General features: G+C 42.2%; 1 pseudogene; it reads right to left on the reverse strand.

Moving 5' to 3' along the window:
* Positions 1–21573, reverse strand: part of LOC122804007 — a 455667-nt pseudogene that overhangs the window by 362225 nt on the left and 71869 nt on the right.

The following is a 21573-nucleotide window of genomic DNA, read 5'->3' on the forward strand; positions in this document are numbered from 1 at the left end:
TAGGGCAAGCTATATTTCATGATATGTCCTGAGGGAAGGTTGAGGGGAGAGAGGAGTAAAGTTAGAGCTGACTTTATCAGCCAGGAGGTTTACTATATCTTCTGTCTCAATATACGTGGCTCCATTTACAATGAGCTCTGCATACAAGTGTGTATTGCCTTTGAGGTTGCAGACATAAGCTAAAGAATGTTTTGTGGTTGTCCTTGGCATGGGAGGCTAAACTTACCTCAAATTTGGCTTTTGTAGACTATTTGTTCTCTGAGTTGTTTGTTTAGTTTGATGAGAGTGCTTTTATCCTGCTGGGTGCTGCACCTCCTAATTTTTGCCATGATTTTTCTTCCTCCCGTTATATAGCAGATTGCTTTTGTGATTCCACCAGGGTGGCTCATTGTTTTGAGTTAGTTCTGCACTTCTTCCTGGTAGGTACAGCTGCCTCTATGCAGCTATTAACATGCTTGTGTAGGGTTTCTGTGAACAGTTCTGCATAGGCAGAAGTGTTCACAGGGTTTATGAGGGCTTGAAAATGTTCCAGGTTCTCACTTAATAGCAGGAGTTTGGTCTTAGAATAGTTCCTGAATATTCCAGCTTTAGCTGGGGGTCCAGGTTTTATTTTTACTTCAAAGGAGACCATTTTGTGGTCTGACCTTACCAGGGAAAGAGTTACAGTAGGGGGTGTGCAGCAGTCTCCCATATTAGTGAGGACCAGGTCCAGTATGGTTGCCCCCCTGACTGGTGTACTAACTATCTGGTCCAGGAAGTTTGTGTTTATAAAATCCAGGAGTCTCTGTGCCTGTGCATTTGATGTCATATAGGATTCCCAGTTAATAGTGGGGTGATTAAAGTCACCCATGAATATGGTATTGGGTTGGATGGTTAGTGTTTCTAAAGTTTAAATACGTGGTATGGGTTTCCTGGGTCATAGAGGGGGACCTATAGCTTGCAAGGAAGTGGTACTGGATTTTACCTATGGTGATTTGAACATGGAGCAGCTCAAGTGCATTGTCCTGTTTGACCAGCCTTGAACTATATTTAACTCTAATGTAAATAGAGACACCTCTACCTTTAGTCCCTGCTGGTGAAGTAGCTGTCCTAAATGTGTGGAAGGCATTATAACCTAGCACTGTTGGTGTGTACCCCGGAGCTTTAAACCATGACTCAGTGACTGCACAGATGTCAGCATTCTCTAGTGAAAACAGAGCTTCTAGGGAGTAGAGTTTTTTGTTAGACTCCTAGCACTGAGCAGTACTACCTTTAGATTTGCTTGGTTTTGATTTGCTATGTTGGAAGTACTTTCAGTTTGGCATTGCCTAAAAAAAGGCACTAAGGGGGAAGACTGTGTTTTATCTACTATTTGAAAGCCAAAATGGAGAGGTGCAGACCATCCCTGACAAAGCAGCATGGTCTGTTGACCATCTCCATCCATGCTGATAAATACTGCACAACCGTAGAATGACACCAGAAACTACGCCAATTATTAAAGACAATCAACTTTTGTTCATATTGTGGCATCATCCTTAGAGAAGGTAAAATGCTGCTCAATGCTAGGCTCATACCAGCCTGAGACACATATTCCGAGAGCTCCAAGATGTCTCTCTTCATATAGTCTAGGGAGGTATGTCTCAGGTCATTTACTCACACATGAATTATGATCGAGTCATATTGGTAGCTGTGGTCCAATGACCAGAGTGCATGCGTAATGTGGCAGATCCTAGCCCCTGATAAGCAACTGACCATAACTTTCTCCTTACTCAGCCTGGTGAGAGGGACATCACTGTGTCTCATGATTGAGTCTCCAATTAATAAAATATTGGATTGTGTGGTGACATGCCATATGGGCTTAGAGGTAGAGGCTCCATAAGATGTAGCTGTATGTGTTTATGTGGGTGTTGCTTTCAAAGAGCACATTTGGGGCTGCTGAGGGTATTTATTATGTGTACTTCGTCTAGTAGGTCTTTGTGATTTAGGAATGTTACGCAGGTCTATATGTCTGCTTTGAACTGTGCGTGATGGGTGCAGCATGTGTACTACTGACAACCTTATTGACATTAGTAGTACTTTTATGTGAGAGCTTTGTCTTCAGTGACATTGTGGAAATACATCTCAAACAAACTGATATGGTATGTGAGAGAATTATCCGGTTGACAGTAAACATGAGACAATTTCTACACTGCCTCAGGATGCCCATCTCCACCAAGCCGGTAATGGAGATAGTAGGAAAGCTCATATCCATGGCAATTGACCCTTTTTTGATTATTGGAGACATAAATATAGATTGGACCATTCTTTCTTCCTCATCTCCTACTCACAGTCTCAAGATGTACGATTGCCACCAACTAATATCTTTCCCTACCAGGTCCAACAGAAGCTCTACTTCAGGCTCTATTAATAGACTGGATCCTCACTTCTGACCCTTGTCTCTACCACAACCCTGACACTCTCCCTACCTCTCTAAGTGACCATTCCCCTATTTATATCCATAAATACTCCCAACACCCTCCCAAAAAACACCTTTGCAGAGAATGTTGTGATCTGACTCACTTCAATCCAGACAATTTCATCTCCACTTTGTCCAACGTAAACTGGTCCTTCCTTAAAAACCTCCCCCTTAATGATGCTGTGACCTCTTTCAATGCGCTATTTCTAGATGTACTAAATTCCAAGGCACCTTCCAGAAAAATCAAGGTGCTCCCTGGTTAACTAAGCAAACACACTATCATGCATCAGAGGGATGCTGCCTGGAAAACTTGGGCCAGAAATAAAACTCTTCCCTTACTCCAAAGCTTAAAGGAACTTAGAAACAGGTGTAAAAAACTAGTTATCAGAGTCAAAAAAACTTTCTTTGCCTCCAACCAAAGTAGCCCAAATAACCCTAAAAAATGTTGGCCTACCACAAATAAAATCCTCGACCCTGATAATCCTCCTACCCCAACCCGGTTCCTCTCAATACTGCCTCAGAGACTGCTGCTCTTTTAAATAATTACTTTATTGAAACAATCCAAAAACTAACTCCAAATAGTTCTGTTTCCTCTACCTTTACATCCCACTCCTCCTTTCTCCAATACATTCACCCTACAACAAGTTACCACTGCCTTCATCAAATCCCAACTAAATAAACTTAAGCCTTGCTCTCCCTCTGTTGACAATCTACCTTCCTACTTTCTTAAAATTGCATCGCTTACCCTGTCTCTGTCCTTATTAATCATTCTATTACTGAGTCTCTTGTCCCAGATGTATGGGAATCCTTCTACACAATCCCTCTTCACAAAGGAGGCAACTCATAGGTTCATAGGCTAGTACTAGGCTAATTGCCCTTGCGAGCCATTTTAAGCCTAGCCAATTATCCCCTGTGAGATTCAAACCCTGTACCTTGTGTTTGTAAGGCAAACACCTTAGCCATTAGGCCACCCTCCCAACTCCACTGACCCATCCAACTATCGTCCCATTGCTATACTACCCCTCCTTTACAAAATTCTAGAAAAGTGTGTTCACACCTACCATCTGCTAGATAATAACCTTTTTACTCCCACCAAACATGGCTTCAGACCATACCACAGTACATCAGTAGCTCTACTCTCATTCACCCAAACTGTAGCAGAAGCCCAGACAACAATCTACTAGTTTCCTGTTTATTCCTTGACCTCTCCAAAGCATTTGATACTGCATCTCACTCTAAACTGATAACTAAACTCTATGACCTTCATCTCGCCACCCCCCTCTTTAAGCTGGTTTTCTAGCTACTTAACTAACAGAAAAAAATCTATATGCTTGAAAACTATCACCTCCCCATTTCTTCCTGTCAACACCGGTGTCCCCCAAGGCTCTATATTGGGTCCGGTCTTGTTCAATATTTTTACTAACTGTTTATCCTCTGCTACCAAACTCTCTACACTCTTACAATATGTTGAAGACTCTACCTTTATTACCACTGCCCACAGCATCCCAGAACTCCTTGCTCTTACCCAAGATACTTTTACATCCATCGAAACCTGTCTCACTGATAATCAATTAATTCTACAGCCAAAAAAAAACTAAACTTCTACTTTTCTTTCCTGAAACACTGGCAACACACAAACCCACTTTCTCTATTATCTCTCCCAACAATCCCCCTATCAGACCAGAACCCCATACTAAATTACTTGGTGTTGTAATTGACGACGAATCAAAATTCGACATACATATCCATCATTGCATAAAAAAAAAAAAAAACAGAAATGTGGTCTCCTGTACCATAACCACAAACTGCTTTCACCCTCCACCAAATCCTCCCTAGCCCTGTCTCTCCTATTACCCTGTCTTTTATATGCAGCTCCAGTTTTTATTAACCTTCAGTCTTCGCTTCTCTCTAAACTACAGCAAACATACAATAAAATCACTAGATTCGCCTTTAATCTCCCCTACAAATGCCTCGCTCTTAAATCATTACAATGGCCTGAATTTCCTAAACAATTGTTTCTTTCTCAATTGCATATCACACACTCAGTTCTTTATAATCCCACTTCCTGTCCATCCATCTCAAATATTGTATCTCTATATAACCCCCAACATCAGCTTCGTACATCTGACAAACATCTTCTTGACATTTACAAACTGCCAAAAAATATTGGTAAGTCCGTATATAAATACTCTGTAGCTCACACCTGGAACTCCTTCCACTTAAAAAAAAGAATTATCCTCCATAAGTTCCATTTCAAACTACAACTCAAACACTGCCTTCTTAAGACCTGGTCCTGCCCTTGCCAAGCTCCAACCTGATCTCCATCTGATTTCTTCCTAAATTCTACTTTTGATTACTTTTAATTTTTTCTCACTTTTTATCTGCCTTTTTTTCTTGCTCTTCTAACACTCCAATTTACAGTACATCTACAATTAGGTTCTTGTAAATATTCTTACCCAGGGTTTATCCTGCCGTTATTGTATTGGATTTTTTGAAACTTGTATATAAATATTTTGTCTTTGTTTATTTCATTTTATGTAAAATGTTTCTTGTCAATATTACTATTGTAATTTTTAATCTTTGTATTAATTACAGTTTTTTTTGGAATGTCTATAATTGGAGCTTTTCTCCTTGGGTCTCCGCTGAAAATGAGCCTTTGGCTCAGTTGGACCAATCCGGTTAACAAATGACAATTAATAAATAAATAATAAAGATTAGACAGCTGGAGTGAGAATATCAATCACTGTCTGGAGTATCCAGTTTGCAACTATGTGGACAGTGCTCATCACTGCAAACTAGTTGTCCTGGGTGCAACTAGGTATTGAAGAAATTTCAATTGTGCTTTTACAGGAAAAATGTCACTCAAGGTGTCTGAGTCTGTATAGAGCACTGCCAAACACTTGGGGGGAAATTAATACACAGACCCTAAAAATTTGAGGATGAAATGTTTAGGCAGATATTCTGAAGTTAGAAACAAATCAAGAAGTACTTACTGAAAATAATTAGCTTGTCAAGAATGATGAAAAGAGGGGAATCTTGTGTGGTTGCACCTGGGGCCACAGCCACAAGAAATTCTGTAGCTGGGGCTGTGAAACTACCTCTCCTTGTACAGAATCAATAGACCTTGGAAACCCTGAATTGGCAGTGGCATCCTTGGTTTCCTTTCCCTTCTCCCTTTTTTATGAATATTTCAATTTGGGTTCACAGAGACCTTGGGCTGACACTATAGCAGCCCTACCCTAGGCTTGAGCTCTTCTCTAGGCAGCAAACTCTTGGAGAGAACGTTGGCTGTGATGGATTGCCCTAATGGTATATGACGCAGTGGGGACAGAAATCCATGTTGTACCGTTGTCCAAGGTAAGCAAAACAACACAGAGTGGTAATCTTTAAGTGAAATCTGTATGCCACAAATTAAACAGTTAACATATGAAACAGTTTTTGCTATATTAGAAATCATATCAGACATTCAAAAAAATTAACAATCATTCCAAAACAGAAGAAAATCCTCTATGAGGGTACTTATCTCTGCAATATCTCTGTGTGCAATTGTGGGACTGCACACATCTGCTGACCTCACAAGGCCCAAACTTAGTGAAAGTTTTGAAACACGAGGAGAATAAATCTAAGAAGACTTCCATACTTAGTTTAACAGAAGCATATCAGCATCAAGCAGGAATGGAAATCAAACCAGAAGTAGATAAAAATCAGGCAGCAACTGAATGTGCCAAAAAACAAAAGAATATAAGGTGAAGGATAAGATGAGAAGGCAAGAAATGTGGAAAATGCATAATTATAGTTGCAATTACAGAAAACTTCTAGCAGAACCTCAAGTTGATCAGGATCGAACGCAGGAATGGTTAAGGACAGGCAAATTCAAACCAAAAGATGAAAGGTTAATATTGGTGGCCCAAGATAGTGGGCTATATATACACTGGTTTACAAAGTCCATTGAACATGTGGGAGAAACAGACAAGCGTAGGTTCTGTAAAACAGAACTGGAAACAGTTGCACACTTTGTTGCTGGTTATGACATTCTAATGGCAGGAGGACTGTATATTTGAAAGGCATAATAATGTAGCAAGACTGTTGCACTGGGAATTGTGCAAACATTATGGTACTGAAGTGGCTGAAAAACATTGGAACCATGAGCCACAAAGCATCATAGAAAATAAAGTCTACATCACATGAGATCACCCATCACTAACAGTGCAAAAGACAGATATAGTGGTCCATGAAAAGAAGATAAACGTAGCACTGATTGCTGAAATCGATCAGGATTTACAGGCAGAAATGAGAGCAATGTGGAAGAAAGATACCCAGACAGTTCCAACAGTAGTAGGAACAACGGGTCATATAAAAAAGAATCTACAATCGTATTTAAATATGTTACCAATACATGCAACTCTGTATGAATTGCAGAAGGAGTCATTACTGGGCACATTGTGGGTGTTGCGAAGAGCACTTCCGGATGACAAAGATTAAAACAATACTAATTTTATGAACTTTAACCGTACTTTGATTTAGGAATGGGGTCCATTCCAGTCACGGTATTAGAAACCCAAAAAGATCTGGAAAAATTAAAGGGTACTTACCTGTCCTAAGAAAACTGAACATTGGTCAACTGGTGGACTCCATGTAGTAAAGGAATGAGAGCGCTACTGCAAGGCTGATGCACTTTTTATACTACTGATGTCCTGACACCAGCAGCAAAGCATCAGCAGAGTCCTGAGAGGAGGGAAGAGTTTTGGAACATTAGATGGCCACAGGCTTCCTGCCAACAGTGAACCCTATGATGAACATCCTGGTGCACACAAAGCACAGACCGTAGTAACAAACCTGCCATGCTATGTCCATCGTCCAAAAGGGAAATCAGGCATTGTTATGGCTTAGAAGGCTTCAGAACTGTACAGCCTGGAAATGGACCTGGAAAGCAGGCAAAGTCATTACCTTCACTTTAGATGTGGCAGCCTTATGCAGTCTTTCACTAGAGATCCAAAGCTGTGGAAAAGGCATTTAAGGTGTGGCCTTGTGTCTTTTTGAGTGGTTGGAGAAGAAGTCAGCTCCTTCTGCTGAGGTCATTTTTTTGTCTGGCATTATACTTCAGGGGATTAAAGGTTATAACCTGTTAATAAGCTTCATTGCATGGTACTGGGTTTAATTTCCTTAGTCTCTGCTTGCATACTGTATAATATTGAACAAATAACTGATTTTGGGTCACTCAAAAACAGATGCGGACATTTGTGTCTATGAAGTCGACTTGGTTAAAAGAAATAAAGTCTTAGTTCAAGAGAAAAGAAAATGAATATATCTCACACTAGAAAACACTCCAGAATAGAACCGAAAACCCAGTAAAAAGCTTTATTCCAGTGTTTTCTTGGAAAGATGAAACATGCAAAACTGCAACCAGCATTATGAAATATTACTGCCAACAATAAAGCTTTATGAAAGTTATGTTATAAATACACAATGAAAAGGACAGCCAAACTTAAATGACAAAAAAGTGTCAAGAAAGAGATTAAAACCTCCTCTAAAGACAGCACTACCGTGATATTTCATTTAACTGAAAATCTGTAATCTCATACAAAACTAATTTCAGTCGCAAGATGACTGAAAGTTTAAAGAATTAACACCAGAACTTATAAAGCCAAACAAAAACAGGGGGAGGACTACCAGTGTTGCTCTACTTAAGGGAGTCAACAGGAATGTTTATGTTGCTCTGTAGCACTACATGGCACTGCATATTTAATGAAAATCTGGGTGACAACTGTGATGACCTTCAGAAGCAGGACTTGTCATTTCATCTAGCTGCTTGCAAAACCAAGCACTTATTGAAAAATTAAAGGTATTCTACCTGGTTTTCTTCACAGTGATGTTGTTGCTCAGTTTCTCCAGCTGGTACTCCCCGGTATCATGATTTATTACCAGGATACATTCCTTCATATATGGTCTCTTTGATCCCTTAAATACAGTGACTGGAGTGGTTGAGCCCCAAGCCAAATTAAAACAAAAAAGTGATTAGCACACTAATGAAATAACTATGAACACTACAGAAACACGATACCTAGAAATACAACTGATGATTTTTCAAATTTTATTACTCGATTTATGTTATAGTAACAGGCAAGCATATTGGAACAAAAGGTGTCTATTTTCAGACTGGAGCCAGCATAGTATGGCAATCAACAATGTTTTTTTTTTTCTGGATGACATGATGTGATGAGCTGTGCATGACCACAGTACAGTACGGTTATGTACACTTAACCATAAATGTAGATGTTTGAGTTTATTCACTGTTGCAGTCATTACATTTGGGTTATCTGCCTGCAGGTAGTCCTCAGTCGGCCTGAATACCAGAGTCTTGGAATTTCTGCATCGAATGCTGTCACTTCTTCCATGATGTCAGGTTGTCAGGGGTATAAAACATGCAGCCGACGCCCATTACATCAGTTTTTCTTGCCCCTGATGTCAGGAGCCCCCTAAATAGGAAGCAATTACATGGTGTGGAACACCCACAGCAAAAAGCAAATACCAATGATATAAGGTATGCCAAACAAAAAGGATAGGTAAAAGTAAAGAGAAGTCAGGGGGCTGGAGGGAGGGTAACCAGGACTGCAACAGTGAATACACACTCGAACATCTACATTTATGGTAAGTGTACACAACGGTACTATGTTTTTCATGTTTCACTGTTGCAGTCATCACATTTGGGTTGATTCCCAAAGCTGAGGATGGGTGGAGGCAGTCAAGAAGCATTAGGGCTGGAAAGCAGGCCCTGTAAGACTGCTGTGGCAAATCCAGCTCTGGATTTAGAAAAGCTAGGTAAGTCACAATACTTGGTGAAAGTGTGATCAGAGCTCCAGGTTGCAGCTTCTAGGATGTCCCTGTTAGGGACTCCCATGAGAAAGGCTCTAGAGGTAGATGTAGCCCTAGTGGAATCTATTCTGATCCCCTGTGGAGTAGGTTTCTCATGGTGTTTGTAGTAGAAATGGATGCAGTGTGCTATCCATTTAGAAATGGTTTGCTTTGAAATGGCCTTGCCTCTGCCCCTGCGGCAAAGCTGACTGGCAGCTGTTGAGTTTTCTTGAAAGGCTTAGTCCTGTCCAGATAAAACCTAAGCTGTCTGTGTACATCCAAGGAGTGCAGGGTCCTTTCCTCTTTATTCTGAGGGTTAGGGAAAAAGGTTGGCAAATGAATGGATTGTTTTAAAGCCACACTAGGTACCACCTTGAGCATAAATGATGGGTTAGTCCTGAGGGAAACCCTGTCCGCATGGAAAATAATGAAGGGTTCCATGGCCATAAGGGCCTGCAATTCAGACACTCTTCTTGCTGAAGTGATGGCTAGAAGTAAAGTGGTTTTCCATGAGAGGAATTTTAACTCTGCTGTAGCAGCAGGCTCAAAGGGCAGAAGCATGAGCTTTTCCAATACAGAGTTAAGGTCCTAGGCTGGAGTGGGAGCACTCCTGGGGGTCTTAAATGTTTGGCTCTTCTCATGAACTGTTTGACCAGAGGATGAGAGAAGAGGGGTGGGCTCAGTATTATAATGAGCTGAGATGGCAGAGGCATGAATCTTAACTGAAGAGGATAGGCCTTTGTGGAGAATTTCTGTTAAGTAATCTAGCATACAAGGTAAGCTGGGCACAGTTGTGTCCATTCCCTGAGACTGGCTCCAAGAACAGTATCTTTTCCCTTTTCCGAATAGGATTTTCTAGTAGTAGGCCTCCTTGCCTCAAGGATGACATCCAGCACCTGTTTACTGAGGGTTGCTGGTGATGAGTTCAGGGGATAAGCCAGGCTGCTAGGTTCAAGGTCTGTAGCTGAGGATGCAAAATCTTAGCCTCCTGCTGGGACAGCAGGGAAGGGGTCAGAGGCAGGTGCCATGGTGGCACCACTGTCAGACTGCGCAAAAGAGGGTACCAGTGCTGGTGTAGCCAGTCTGGTGCAATCAGGATTGTCCTTGGCCTGTCCTGTTTGATCTTTAGTAGGACCTTCGAGAGGAGGGGCAGAGGGGGAAAGGCATAGATTGAGAAGTTTTCCCACGCAAAGGACAGGCCATCCACTTTCCATGCTTGGCTGTGGGGAGTTCTGGAGCAATACCTGCTCAATTGATAGTTCTGAAGGGAAGCAAAGAGGTCCATCTCTGGTGCCCCCCACCTGTGCCTCAGAAGCTTGAATATGTTGGGTTCCAGTTTCCACTCATGTGGGTCCATTAGCTTTCTGCTTAAGTTGTCTGCCAGTGAATTCAGTTTGCCTAGCAGGAATTGAACTTGCAGGTGCACTTGGTTGCTCAAGGCTGTGTTCCACAGAGCCATGGCTAATCTGCAGAGTGGGTAGGAATGAGTTCCCCCATGCTTGTTATGTACCACATAACTGTGGTGTTGTCCGTCTTTACCAATAGTTGTCCTGGAAGAATAAGGCCTTTGAAGACTGTCAGAGCATTTTGTACAGCTAACATTTCTTTTTGATTGACATGCAGGTGCATTTGCTTTGGGCTCCATTTGCATTGAATGCATTGCCCTGCCATGTGAGCCCCCCCATGCATAATCTGATGCATCTGTTAGGGTTTGGGCGGCAGGGGTTGAGTGAAAGGGAGTCCCTTGTTGTGGTAGCAGGCCTCTGTCCACTAAAGGAACTGTGTCCTTAGGCAAAGAATGATAGGAATCATTGTTTCCAGGTCCTGAGAATGTTGACACCAGAGACTTTATAAGTACCATTGACGCTTCCTCATATGCAATCTTACATATGGAATTAGTAAGACGCCATGAACCCTAGGGCTTGCAGTATTTTTCTTGCACATAGCTGGGTTTTGGTGGCCAGTAGACTGAAGTAGTTTGTCAAATAAATGTGTTTTTCTGGAATTAGGAATGCCATCTGGGAAGTTGTATTCAAGTTTGCTCCCAGGAATACAGTCTGTTGGCTGAGTACCAGATGTGATTTCTTTTCACTGATGGTGTACCCCAGTGAAGTTAGAAGTCTGTTTACAAATGTCAGGTGCTGTAGTAGCAATTCCTGACTGTCTGCCTGAATCAGGCAATCGTCCAAGTATGGGTAAATTAGAATTTTTCTCTGCCTGCAATATGCAATGGCTGGAGCTAGGCATTTTGTGAATACCCTGGGCGCAGTAGATAAGCCAAAGGGAAGTCCAGAGAACTGCATACAGCCTGCTCTGAAACATAGATATTTCCTGCACAATTCCCTTATGGGGGTGTGCAGATAAGCTTTTTTAGGTCTAGGGTGGCTAGCCAGGAGTCCTTGGTTAGCATAGGAAGCAGCTGTTGGAGAGTAAGCATTTTGAATTTTGGAACCACCAAAAAGGTGTTGAGAATAGACGGATCCAGGATAGGGCGCTAAGTGTTTTCTTTTCCGGGTACCAGAAACAGTCTGGAATAAAAACCTTTTCCCTTTTGCTCTGCTGGGTCAGGTTAAACAGTCTTGATACTGAGAAGAGAAAGTACTTGCTTTAGGGCCTCTGCCCACTGGTTTGGGGGGAGGTCTGGCCACCTTCTTGGGGTTGGCAGTGAGTGGAAGTGGAATCTGTATCCCTGGAAAACAATGTTTAAGACCCATCCGTCCTGGGTAATCCCATTTTTTTGCATGCGGTGCAAGTTTTCCTCCTAAAGGTGCAACTACTTGAGCAAGGCTTGGAAGAGTTAAGGATAAGTCATTGCGAGATTTTACCATAGGATTGCGGCTTACTACTCCCTGTTTTAGAGGTGGGAGCACTCCATTGCTTAGATCTGTGCATACCCTGAGACTGTAGTCTTGGGGGTCTGCTGCCCCTGAGTTTGGACTGAGAAGGTCTGGGAGGGACTAGAAAAGACCAGTTTGAAGGCCAATGTCTACTGAATCTAGGTGGCTGTACCTGTAGGAAATCTTAACAGTTTGCATAGATTTAGCTTTTTCCTCCATCCTTTTGAGGACTTCTTCCACTTTATTGCCAAAAAGACATTCTTGGTTTATTGATGCATCTAATAATTTTGCTTTGACATGGTCTGGCAAAGTTTGTTCCTTAAGCCAAGCATGCCTTCTAAGAACAGACTCAGTGACAGCAGCCCTGCAGGATGCTTCTAAGGCATCAAAAAGTACAGTTGTGTACACTTACCATAAATGTAGATGTTCGAGTGTATTCACTGTTGCAGTCCTAACAAATGGGTTATCTGGCTCCCGATAGCCCTCAGTCGGCCAGAATACCAAAGGTAAGTAAAAATTATGTCGGTTGCCGTCGGTTATAAAGGACGTCAGTGCATCCAATACAAAAGGAGGCAGCCAATGTCACTTCCTTAGACTTTCTTGCCATAACAGTCAGAAGCCCCCAGAAAATAAGGTTTAAGCCAAAAACCACTTTGGTAAATAACAAATTAAGTCTGTACCTCAGGAAAAGAGAATAGGAGAGGACCACAAAAAGGGGGAAGGAGGGAGGGAAACCAGGAGTGCAACAGTGAATACACTCGAACATCTACATTTATGGTAAGTGTACACAACTGTACTATGTTCATCGTGTTTCACTGTTGCAGTCCTAACAAATGGGTTGATTATCAAAGCCGAGAAGAAAAAAAGGGGGGAGGACCCAACAGCATCAAGGGTTGGAGATAATGCCCTGCAACACCACAGTGGCAAACTCTGCCTGGCTCTGGAAAACAGAGGCAAATTATAATGCTTCGTGAAGGTGTGAACAGAAGACCATGTGGCAACCTACAAAATGTCTTTACTAGGGACACCCCTTAGAAAGGTTGCAGAAGTGGAAGCTGCTCTAGCAGAGTGGATCCTAACCCCTTCAGGCAGAGCTTTGCCATGAAAGGAATAATAAAACTTAATGCAATGTGTAATCCATTTAGAAATGGTTTGCTTAGAAATAGCCTTGCCCTGGGCTCCAGGGGCAAAACTGACCAATAACTGTGCTAATTTCCGAAGGTCCTTCGTCCTGTCCAGGTAAAACCTGAGCTGTCTGTGCACATCAAGAGAATGTAGGATCCTTTCACCTCTATTGTGAGGATTAGGAAAGAAGGTAGGAAGGTGTATGGACTGATTAAGAGTCAGGCTGGAAACCACCTTAGGTATAAAGGAGGGTTTAGTCCTCAGAGAGAGACTATCTGCATGGAAAATAAGAAAAGGCTCCATGGCCATCAAAGCTTGCAGCTCAAAAACCCTCCTTGCTGAAGTTATAGCCAAGAGGAAGGCAGTCTTCCAAGAGAGAAACTTCAAATCTGTAGAGGCAGCTGGCTCAAAAGGAAGAAGAGTCAGTTTCTCCAAAACAAAATTAAGATCCTAGGCTGGAGTAGGTGTCCTTCTGGGAGGTTTTAAATTGCAAGCACCTCTGAAAAACATTTTCATCAGGGGATGAGAGAAAATTGGCTGTTCAAGAGAACAATGAGCAGAGATGGCCGAAGCATGTATCTTGATAGAGGAAAAAGAAAAATACACCAAAGCAAATCAGCCAGGTATTCCAGGATCAGAGCAAGAGTAGGTTGAGAAGCAGACTCCCCTCTAGCCTGCATCCATTGAGAGAACTTTTCCCTTTTGCCAGCATAGGATTTTCTAGTGCTAGGCCTCCTGGCCTCCCTCAGTACGTCAACCACCTGATGGGAAAGGGAGGAAGAAAGGGAAGGAGTCATACAATGAGCCATGCAGCCAAATGGAGAGACTGAAGATAAGGATGTAGAATGTTTCCCCTTTCCTGAACCAAAAGATCTGGCTTCAGAGGAAGATGCCAAGGAGGAAGATGGGAGAGACTGCAAAGCAGTGGATACCAATGCTGTCTGGGCCAATTCGGAACTATGAGAATAGTCCTTGGACGTTCGTCCCTGATCTTCATTAATACTCTGGGAAGAAGAGGAAATGGAGGGAAGGTGTACACTGACAGCAACGTCCAAGGGAAGGACAGAACATCCACTTTCCAGGCTCTGCTGTGCTGCTGTCTGGTGCAAAAGAGAGGCCGCAGATGGTTGTCTGGGGAGGAGAAAAGATCCACCTGAGGAGTGCCCCAACGTTGAATGATGCTGTAAAAGACTGGTCTGTTCAACTGCCACTTGTGAGGATCCAGGGTTTGCCTGCTCAGCTGGTCTGCTAAAACACTGAGCCTTCCTGGAAGAAACTGAGCTAGGAAATGCAGGTCCAGGGATGCTGCCATGGACTAAAGATTCATGCTTTGCCTGCACAGGGGGTAAGAGGGAGTCCCTCCCTGCTTGTTGATGTACCACATGACCATGGTGTTGTCTGTCCTGACAAGCAGGGTCCCTGGATGCTTGAAAGCTAGTAAGGCCTGCTGAACTGCAACCAACTCCTTTAGATTTATGTGCAAATGCATCTGCTGGGAGTTCCAACGTCCCTGTATGCATCTGCCATCCAGGTGTTCTCCCCAGGAGTAGTCCGATGCATCTGTATGCATCTGCCATCCAGGTGTGTTCCCCAGGAGTAGTCCGATGCGTCTGTAGTCAAACCGTGAGTGGCAAGAGGTGTCCAAAAAGGTATGCCTCTGTTTTGTAGACAGGCTGTTGCCCACCATAGAAACTCCGCCTGCAGAGATGGAAGCAGAGGAATCGTCATATCCAGGTCCTCTGTGTGCTGACACCAAATGTTCTTGAGGTACCATTGCAATTTCCTCATATGCAGTCTTGCATATGGTATCATGAGAAAACAAGATGCCATGAATCCCAGAGCATGCAGGTATTTCCTTGCAGGGAGCTGGGACAGGCTTGTCAAGTCCTTGAAGTAAACTGAAAGAGCTGTCTGCTTCTCCTGGGTGAGATATATCATCTGGGTGGCTGTGTTCAGACTCGCTCCCAGGAATGTTATCTCCTTGGATGGTACCATTTTCAATTTTTCCACATTGAGGGTGTAACCCAGGGAAGAGAGAAGAGTCTTTACAAATTCCAGATCCTTTAATAGCTGTTCCTGAGAACTTGTTTGAATCAGATAGTCATCCAAGTATGGGTAAATCTGAATTTTCTTCTGCCTGAAAAAAGCAATGACTGGGGCCAGGCACTTTGTGAAGACTCTGGGAGCAGTAGATAAGCCAAAGGGCAGCGCAGAGAATTGGTAATGTTGCTCACCCACTCTGAAACAAAGGTACTGCCTGCAACTTTCCCTGATAGGAATGTGAAGATAAGCCCCTTTGAGATCCAAGGTTACCAGCTAGAAATCCTTTTCTAGCAGTGGTAGTAACTGATACAGAGTGAGCATTTTGAACTTTGGAATTACTAGAAAAGAGTTCAGAATGGAAAGATCCAGGATAGGACGCCAGGTGCCTTCTTTTTTTGGAACTAGGAAAATCCTGGAATAAAAGCCCTGGCCTACCTGCTGAGCAGGAACTGATTCTATTGCTCGTAGATGAGACAGAGACACAATTTGTTTTTCTACTTCTGCCCTTTGGTTTGGAAGAACATCCGGGAATCCCTTGGGAGCTGGAAAGGTGTGGAAAGAAAACATGTACCCAAGGGACACCGTTCTGAGCACCCATTTCTCATCTGTGATAGTGGCCCAGACCTCTGCAAAAAAGGCCAGCCTTCCCCCTAAAGGACTCTCCCGGCAAGCAAGAACAGGCAGAAGTTGTAAAAAGTCATTGAGAGTGTTTTGATTGAGATGCAGGCTTGGAGCTTCCCCTTTAGAAGTGGAAGCCTGCCAACACCTAGACCTTTGAGAGGTTGCCCCCTGCCCCCTAGAAGATTTGTAACCTCTAGTCCTGGAACGGTTCTGTCTGCTGGTATCAGGAAAGGTCCAACTCTTGGAAGGGCAATTCCTGCTAAAGCGAGGGGGTTGAACTTGCAGAAAATCCTTAATAGTTTGCATGGACTTGGCCTTATCCTCCATCTTTTTCAGTACCTCCTCTGCTTTGCTGCCAAAATTGCTGTCTTTATGCAAAGGTACATCCAAAAAGCTTAGCCTTGATAGGTTCTGGAACAGGTGGTTCTCTGAGTCAAGCATAACAGATCCAGTAGCCATAGCACTGCTGGAAGCCTCAAGGATGTCAAAACCACAATGCAAAGAATGCTTATTAACCAGACTGGTGGAATTCAGTAAATCCTGCATCTCTTTACTCTCTGCCAAAAGAGGTACACTTGCTATCCTAGACTTAATAGCCTCCAAGTTGTGCTGCTGGCACTTCAGCATATGAAATAGACAATTTGTAGCCCTAATAACTAGGGTGGTAGAGGTATAAACCTTCTTGCCCCACCTATCTAGGTTCCTAGACTCCCTGTCAGAGGAAAAGTACAGTTGTGTACACATACCATAAATGCAGATGTTAGAGTGTTTTCACTGTAGCAGTCATTACATTTGGTTTATCTGCCTGCAAGTAGCCCTCAGTCGGCCTGAATACCAGAGTCTTGGATTCCTGATTCGGATGCTGTCTCTTCTTCCATAATTTCAGGTCATCAGGGTTATAAAACATGCAGCTGATGCCATTACATCAGTCTTTCTTGCCGCGCGGTGCCCAAAGCAGAAGCAGTTCGCAAGTGCCGGTCGGCCGACTCCTGAAATTTTTGTCTTCAAAAAAGCTAAGTACCCCGTTGAGGATCCTTTTTCTTGCTCTTATCTGATGTCAGTAAAAGTTAACAATTGTCTTACCTGTGGATAGCAAATACCTCATAAAGATTTTCATTCGTACTGCATTCCTTGCTTAAGCCCAGACCACGATGTCCCTCGCTGTCAGTTTTGTGCCTTATTCAACCCCCAAACTATTCATCGTCAGTCTATTTTTGCAGCAAATTATTTTGGTACTCTATAACTATCCAGAAATGGCTTCGGTAAGCCATACGACTACTGATATTCTGAAAAAAACGTAAGGGTAAAGACAGAGACAGACGGCATAGGTTTAAAACTGCCAACGATGCTTCCGTTAAGCTAGTCACCAGTCCGCCAGTACTCAGTGAGGCGCTTTCGCAGCCCCTGATACCTGCTACTTCAGATTTGCAGGCCTCTACTGAGATCCATTCGGAATCTGGTATGCCACTAGATGCTTCTTAGACTATGGAACCTGTGGATGTCTCTACCTTGGATGGGTCCAGAGCTGCTGTGCAGACACAGGCTTCTGAGGGTGTATTCAGGCCTACAGATTTGCATTTTAAACCAACGCCATCTTCTTCATCCAGGCCTAAAACTCGACCCACACCTAGAAACCGACATCCAAACCACATGGTCAGGCTCATATGCCTAAAAAAACAAATGCTTAGAATGGCTGAAGACCCAATTACTTTAATTAGGGGAAGCCAGCCTTCCCCCTCTAAGAGACCTAGAACTGATTTTCCTTCTGATTCGTCTGATCAGGATTCTGATAGTTCTGTTTCTTCTGATTACCAGGATTTGCCCTTATCTACCTATGAGGATTCTGATGCAGAGGATTCCATTCCCTCTGCTTCCCCTCCAGAAGATTTTTCTTTTATTTATTTATTTATTTTACATTTGTTGACCGGGCTAGTCTAGCTGGATATATTTCCATTTTCAGTAGAGGCCCGGGGAGAAAAGCTCCACATAAAACATAAGCAATGAGACATAAACAATGAGACATATTATTAATAAACACACTGATTAAACATATAAGGCTAAAAAAGTAGTAATAAAAATAGTAATAAAGATAAAATATGATGATAAAGTTAAAAAATAAGGCATACCATAAAAAGTCATGACTAGAGTTAGGTCAGTTTTAAAGCTTTTAACATAATTCAACAAGCTAAGCTAAAAGGCTCCTACTATAAGAGGAAAAAAAGAAAAGTAACAAGTGGAAGAGAAGAAAGCAAAAAAGTGTAAGATAAAGAGAGAGAGAAGAGGCAGTAGTCTAGAAGTGAGAGAAGAAAATAAAAAGATACTCAAGATAATATAAGATAAATTGGTCAGTGCATAGAAGGAAAAACAAGGAAAGGAAAGGTAATTATTAGGTCTAGAGCATAAGATAGGTTGAAAAGGTTAGGAGAGGGAGGGAGAGAAGTCAGTCAGGTGTATTACATGAGCAAAGCCAGTGGTTTTGGAAGTACAGTTTGATTTGTTGTTTGAAGAGAGGTAGGGATGTGGTTAGAGTTATATCCCTAGGTAGCAAATTCCATACTCGGCCTACAGTATTTGTGAATAAAGAGTCACCAGCTAAGTTGTGAGCCTTTACTGGTTTGGTCAAGAGTTTAGAAGAGGAGCGAAGGGAGGTAAGATTGTTATATGGGAGTAAGAGCTGTGATAGAATAGGGGTGTTATCAGGTTGATACAGAATTTTATGGGCAATAGTAAGTTGTGAGATTATAAGATAATTTTTTTAGTTCTAGCCAGCCTAGCAGTTTCAAATTAAGGCAATGATGGGTTTTGAAAGGGTTGCCAGTGGCAAAGCGGGCAATGTTATTATAGCAAGTTGCTAGTTTGTTTAGGTTAGTTTTCTTGAGGTTAGTGAAGATAGGGGAGGCATAAAAGAGAGTGGATATGAGATGGGAGTGGGCAATAGTGGCTCTAGCAGATGGGGTCAGAAATGGTTTAATACGGTATAGGGATCCGATCTTTTTGTTTACAGCTTTGATGGTGTTGTTGATGTGTAGATCAAAAGAGAGATATTATCAATGGTAATGCCAAGCAGTTTAGTTGTAGAGTCAGGAGAGATGGCTGTGTTGTTGTTTGACAGGATAGTGAAATGTAATGGGGAGGTACGAGTGGTGGGGGTGAAGAGGAGGAGTTTAGTTTTTTTAGCATTAAGGAGGAGGTAACGTCTAGTAAACCATGTTTCTACTGTGTTGAAGGTATTTTGGGTTAGAGAGATTAGGTCAGAAGAGGAGGATGCTGTACAAATAATAGTGGAGTCGCCATTGAACACAGGTGGCTTGGGGAATTACAGAGTAGAGATCATTGATAAAGAGGGAGAAGAGAAGTGGGCCAAGAATAGAGCCCTGAGGGACTCCAATAGAAATGGGCAGTAAGGAGGAGATATGGTTGTCCCAAAGAACGGCTTGTTGTCTGTTGCTGAGATATGAATTAAACCATTTTATAGTAAGTTTATCAAATGAAAGGGATTCAAGAATAGTAATTAAAGCAGTGTGGTTAACCATGTTGAATGCTTTTGAGAGGTCAATGAATAGAGCAGATGAGAAAAGGTTATTATTGCGATTGTTGTTGATAGTATCAACAAAGGAGAGGAGGGCAGTGGTGGTGCTATGGTGGGGTCTAAAGCCATGTTGACAGTTATCTATAATATTGTGTTGGGAGAGATACTGTACAAGTTGCTGATGAATACATTTCTCCATAATCTTTGCTAAAGGTGAGAGAAGAGCAATTGGTCTGAAGTTTGAGAAGTCAATAGAGTTACCGCCTTTGCGCAGAGGGATAATATGAGAGACTTTCCAAATATCAGGGATGGTTCCTTCGTGGATGGTCCTATTTATAAGTATAGTTATAGGGTAAGCAATTTCTGTGGCTGCCTTTTGCAGATAAAGGGAAGGGAGCTTGTCGGCAGAGGGGGTGCAGGGTTTCAGTTTGGAGATAAGTCTAAAGATGAAAGAGGTGGAGATAGGTTGTAGAGAGAAGTTGAAGGAGGAGTCTACTAGATTATTTGGAGGGTAGAAGTTGTTAGTGTTCAGTTGACTGGCTAGAGATTGAATGGTTTCAGTAAAGAAAGAGTTAAAAGCATTAGCAGTTTGGTGAGGGGTGTCTGGGTCAGCGTTTAGGGGGGAGGGAGTTTTGGCAGTTCCTGGTGATAGCAGTCTATTGATTGAGGACCAGAATTGTTTTGGTTTGTTAAAATGGGTTTCTTGTAGTTCACAATAAAACTTTCTTTTGTCATTTATTATAGCTTTTTTGGTTAAGTTTCTAAGTTGGCGAAATTGAAGGAAATCAGAGTTAATTGTATGGCATCTCCATTTGGCCCAAACCTTATTTTTAGAGAGGATTAGTTTCTTAGTTTCTTTTGAGAGCCAAGGGGCTGAATTTGACCTCATTCTAATGGTTCGTTTGGGAGCATGTTTATTCAAAATAGAGAGAAAAGTGGAGTTAAAGAATAATGCAGCTTCGTTCAGTGGTAGTATTTTTAAGGGGTTCCAGTTACAAGCTCTGAGTTCGTTTTGAAATAGGTCAGTTTTAAAGTGTTTGGTCGAACGAATATTTCTTATATTAGGGAGGTGTAGATAGTCAGTTTTTTCTCTTGTAATATAGGTTAAGCAATGATCACTGAGATCATCAGGCATAGTTCCTACTTTATATGTAATGTTAACTTTGTTAATGAGTATCCAGTCTAAAATAGTCTGTTTTTTACTATGTTTATTAAGCCTTGTAGTAGAGGTAATGGTTTGGGTGAAGCCATTAAGGTTAATGTGAGAGGTGGGATTGTCAGAGTTAATAGTATTCCAGTCTATGTTAAAGTCACCAAGAATTATAGTTTCTTGGGGGTAGTTAATGGTAACCCAACTAAGAAAGTCTTCTAAGATAGGTATATTGTTGCCGGGTGGTATGTACATACAGATGATGTAAAGGGCTTTCTTTGCATTTAGTTGGAGTTTAGTGATGATGGCTTCCACTTTACTGTCTTGGGTTGGACAAGCTGAAAGGGTAGAGATGTTAAGGTGATTCTTAAACAGAATCACTACACCACCACCCTTACATTTTGTACGGTCAAGCCTTAGTATATTATAACCTTGGGGTATGATTTCAGTGTCTTTGGTGGCTGGTTTAAGCCAGGTTTCACTGAGACAGAGGATGTCAAAACAGTGAGTATCTAGGAGGGCATGTAGGTAGGGTACTTTGTTGTTTACACTACGTATGTTAAGATGCCCTAAGAGAAGGGTATTGTTGGAGATTGGTCTGGATGTTTGAATAGAAGGGTTTGTGGGGCCAGGGTTGGGGTGAACATCCCCGTCTTGTAAGGTAGGGTCATCAGGTGTGGGTGTAACATAACCGTCTTGAAGGGTAGGGTCATCAGGTATGGGTGTAAGGTTGCTGTTTAGAAGGGTTAGTGGTTTCAGTTTTTTATCTGAGGGTAGGGTGTAGGTAAGATGAGAGTGCCTATGGAATTTAGGTAAGTAGTAGTTTGAGGTGGAATTGACATTTAGGAAAGAATTGAGAGGAGTGTGAAAGGAAGAGGTCTGTTTCTGTATATGGGTTGGCTGTATGTGGAGTGGATATTCTATGAAGGTAAGGAGGTAAGTAGAGAAGAGTGTAGTTAAAAGTAGTACTGAGAGTATAGGT

The sequence above is a fragment of the Protopterus annectens genome, chromosome 6.part0, assembly GCF_019279795.1.
Source record: "Protopterus annectens isolate FY-2018-M chromosome 6.part0, PAN1.0, whole genome shotgun sequence".
Lineage (NCBI taxonomy): Eukaryota > Metazoa > Chordata > Ceratodontiformes > Protopteridae > Protopterus > Protopterus annectens.